A 4,738-nucleotide genomic window follows, 5' to 3' on the forward strand; every position below is an offset into this window, starting at 1 on the left:
TTGGGAGCGCTCCTCGGCGCGGCCCGTCCGTCTGCTCCCACGGCGTGTGGCTAGGGTTCGTCGGTCTGCCGTACCCTGCTGCCATCAAGAGAAGCTTCACCGCCCCTGCCCTCTCCACTGGCACAGTGCGTCGGCGTCTGGTGAGGCGACCGAAATCACTGGCGGGGAGGTGACGTCTTCCCCCCCCCCCCCCCCCCCCCCCCCCCCCGCTGCACTAGTCCAGCGGCCGCGTCCTCCTCCTCGTGGCTCCGATCCTCCATCCCCCCTGAGCGGTGCGCGTGCCAGCGACAACTTACCATCAGCCGGCCGGAAGGGGGGGACAGTACGTCTGCTCTTGCCGGGAGCCGTCCAGCAGGCAAGTCCCCCCCCCCACACACTCTCTTCTTTCCGTTCCATCTTGCTTTGGGAGTTTGCTTGGGATCATGGTCATCGCCCCCCGGCCCTCTTGTTTTTCATGACCTCAGGGCCAAGGATTAGGACCTGCTGTTAGGTTGCCTCAGCTGGCAAGTAGAAGGCCCATAGATTCATTATTCTGCTTGTTCTTAGGCGTCCTGTTTTTTTAGTTACATTCACAATTGCGATGTAGTTGAAACTGTGCTAGAATTGGACTGATTCTAGGTACATTTGTCAAACGTGTATAGCCGCGTACATCCTATAGTATTGGCTTCTCATTCTGAGCACATGCGCACTATTGTAGGTTGAGATGTTATTTGTTGGCCATACATGTAGGGTACAACATGTTCTGTTTTAGTCCGGCTCTGTCTGGATGGCTCTGGATCATCTATGTTCCGGTTGAGTCAACACAAGGAGATTATCAGTTATTTGTATTAGTTAGCTCTCAATTAGCTTTGAGTGGTTGTACAGTTTGGTTAGGTTTTGCATTTAGAGATGCTGGAGTTCAGCTTATTCACTTTCTTCGCTTTTAGTTTGGAGTATTAGCTACGTGTTTGTTCTGATAATTTGAAGAGATGTTTTATGTCGTTTATTGGTAGCATATAGACTTGAATACCATGTAATACATCATCTTTTGGACCGTGTGCTTTGGGTGACAAGCTAAGCAAGTAGGTCTTTTTAATGTGTTAATACTTAATACTGTAGGATTAGGTGGAGTTTTCTTCCTTTTCTTTTTTGAACTTTAATTACAGCGGGGGAGACCCCCACTGTACGGATTTTATTATTAGAGAAAACATTTCATAGTTCATAAATGAGACCCCCACTGTAATGAGGTTTTCGGCTTGATTTCCTCCTCCTACTGAGTGATTAAGTATTTGTAGGGATAGACTCACAGAGCATCGAGTTTGGTGACCATCTGCAAGTCTGTTTTTGTCAGCTCTCGGTCGCAGTACTCGGATCTCTTCTCATATGCCAATGCATTGTTCCTGGCCTTCTCTATCAGCTTGGTCATTTCATCGTATGCACCAGCTCTGTTGTTTCGAAGGAAATGAACCCTTGCAAGGCCTTGATGCGCTCTAGTGTGGCCAATCTTTAGGGCGTTAATGTAGCATTCAGCTACCAGGTCTAGCTTCCCACAATCCACATAAACACTTCCGAGGTTGTTTAGAGCCTACATGTTAAATATTTATCTGTAAGTTGCAGTTATGCACACCTCAAACTAGAATGATAAAGACACATAAACAGGGCAGTTTCTCAAGTTCATGTAGTGCTTCATTTATCTAGGGTTAAAATGAAAATTCCTAGTAATAGTGATGATATCGGATGCTCTAACTTAGCTAACAGGCCAACTAATTGGTAGGAAATAAAATTAAACTTAGTGAGTACCCAATAATCTAGTCGATCAGTTGCCATGTTAGGAGAAACAGGACAACCATTTTTAAGAGTGAGAGTGTCATTCCCATACTTAATGCAACAATGGTCAATGAATTAATAGGACATCTTAACTTCCTAACAAAATTAAGCAACACCTGGCAGTTGAACAAATGCATAGGTGGAGAATGAAAGCAATAGCAGGAATCTAAGGCCCCTCCCTACCCCAAAAAAAGCAACTACTCAACAATTGTAGCAATAAATTTCCACTTCATATTTTCCAAGGAGAATGATGAAAGTCTAGGAAAAATTTAATAGTGGCAACTATATTCCTGTTTTTGGTACAAGATGTCTTAAATCCCAACATATGCAGCATTTTAAGGCAGAAAAAGGACAGTGGCTCCTGATCATTCATGGTCCATTTAGCTAAGTGAAATTCAGGAAATGATGCAGAGGGAAAAAGAACCCTTACTTGACCCTTCTGAAGTCTATCTGAGGGACACCGCAGTGCATCTTCTAGAAGTGATACAACTGTTGCTGAGGTCGAAGGATCAAGACTCGAATCGGCCAAAGCATAAGCTTTCAGAAAAAAATGCCTCAAATGACCTTTGTATTGCAATAGATGCTTTCGCTTTCTGCAGTCCTTCCTCACAGTGGCCAGTATCATACAATATCCATCCTTCATAGACAAGCCTTTCATGATCACTTGCAGCATGCTCACGAGCAAGCTGCAAACTCCTCATTGCCGCCTCAGGACAGTTTAATCTGATAACACAAAATGAAACCATATCAATCCTAACACCCCAATTAGCGACATCATAAAAAACATGCAGTAAGTTAGCACTTAGCACAGAAGACAAGTGCAAACATGCTGACAAGACAAACATGTGAGAACATTCCAGCTTTCAGACACATGATACTAGTAGGTGCAAGACATGCCAAGACGCCAAGTTGCCAAAACATGTGCAATAGCATGAGCATCTACTATGACCATTATTGTGTTACTCTATAATACTGGATTAGGCAAACTATTCTTCTAAGCAATAACATAAATTAATTTATTTACCTGAAAAGAAGCCAAGATTGCCTAAAGTACCAAACTCCTTTGGCATTATCTGACTCCAGCATTTGATATATAACAGAGAGGGACCCTATATCATCCATAGACGACCAGCGATCATAAAGTTGCATCCAGCTAGTCGAACCAACTAGGATCCTTACAGCTTTGTAGGATTGTAACACCAATCTGTATCTTGATCATGACAACATTGTGAGTGAGTGCAGACTACTTCCTGTGATAAATGTACCACTTGCTCTGGCGCTCCATGGAAACGGTCTCAGACTACTTCCTATGATAAATGTACCACTGGATATCCTGGCCGGATTTGAACTGGCAGGGGTGGCGTTTTGTGCCGTGACTTTTGTTATTGGTTGTTCCCTTGTTCCGCCGATTGCTCCTCAGGGCCTAGGGGAATTTTTGTATTTAACATTTCTTATATATATAAATATCATTTGCAGATTTAGCCATTTAAGGCGCTCGGAAGAGTTGGCTGCAGCAACGCTGCGGGCATATGCCACTGCAGCCTGCAGCCCAGCTCTCCTCTCATCTTTTCTCGTATTTCCTCTTATGTTTTCTCTTAGCTGCAGCTTGGCTTTCCTCTTATATTTTCTATTTCCTCTATGGCTCTATATATGCAGCTACAACCTGCGATGCTGTGCAGCTTGCTCGTCCGAATGCAGCCATAATTTTAGCAAATATAGGGTCACATAATTGTCATCACATCCAAAGGAGTGAAGAACTCCTCCAACATATCAGTGTTTAGTGGAATGTAACCAAACAAAGATCAGATTCAGATAACTTCCAAAAACAGAGAAGAGATTGTCACTTTGGCGGTTTATGTTGCTGTTACAGAAGCTTTGCCACCATTCATGAGCGACCACTGAATCTAACTCAGTGGTAGCACCAAGGATGGATGGCGCTTAACACCCCATCTGGTCTTCCTTGTGTGGCTGCAGCTTGTTCAGTCTTCCTTGCAGCGTCTAGTCCTGCCTTCTTTGCTTTCAATACCTTGTACCACTGCTTCGTAGAGTCAGTCCACCCCACCTCACCTTGTCGGAGAGGCACAGGGTCGCGCTGTCCACTCGGCCGCACGCGGGTCGATGGGGATCCAGCTCTACTAGTTCTAGGTTCCCTCTTCTCTTCTCTTCTCTTCCCTCCTCTCCTCTCTTTCCTTCTCCCCCTGACCCCTCTCAATTGGCATGAATGGATGGGGTCACCTCCTCACGGGAGGTGTAGGCATAGGGCGCGTGACTTCCCTTCTCTACTAGTACTACTACTTCTACCACTAGTACTACTACTTCTACTACTTATACTACTTTTTTCTTGCATCTCTTAGAACAAGGCATGAAATGTCACGAACATCAAAGAGTGCATCCCGATGCCCCGTGAATGATGAGCAGCCATCCCATGGAGAGCAAGACTAGATGACCAGCTTACTCAAGAGCAGTTCGATAATGAGTTAGAAAAGAGTCTAGAAGTGATGCTTACTCAGGAGGACCTTGTCGATGATGAGGATCCAATGGGGGGAGCCCAGGGAAGAGAAGGCGGAGAGGATGCCCAAGGCGAAGAAGGGGATGATGATGACGACACCTCATTAGGGGGATATGTAAGTCCCGAGGATCCTTTCCCACGAGAACCTAGACGGAGGCCAACGGAGGACGAGTTGGACAAGGATTTTGATCCAAACGATGAGGTACGGATAAAGCCTTAGTAGCTTGTAAATTTGGCTAATGCTATGGCTTTATGTTACCTCTGCTAACACTTTTGACCTGCCGGATACATAGGTCGTCCCTACTCAACCTCTGAAAAGACGACATCGGCCTCCAGCTCGTCTTGCCAGACAATACGTAGCGGGGCAAAGGAGATCAGAGGAAGGAGACATAGATACTCACAATGAGGCCTCCGCTCCACAAC

At 45.4% G+C, this 4,738-nt stretch overlaps 1 pseudogene; it reads right to left on the reverse strand.

Annotated features, from left to right (window-relative positions):
• Nucleotides 1–1,249: 1,249 nt before the first annotated feature.
• Nucleotides 1,250–2,955, reverse strand: LOC136470399 (ETO1-like protein 1; annotated as a pseudogene).
• Between the last annotated feature and the right edge of the window lie 1,783 nt (nucleotides 2,956–4,738).

The sequence above is a fragment of the Miscanthus floridulus genome, chromosome 8 (assembly GCF_019320115.1).
Source record: "Miscanthus floridulus cultivar M001 chromosome 8, ASM1932011v1, whole genome shotgun sequence".
Lineage (NCBI taxonomy): Eukaryota > Viridiplantae > Streptophyta > Magnoliopsida > Poales > Poaceae > Miscanthus > Miscanthus floridulus.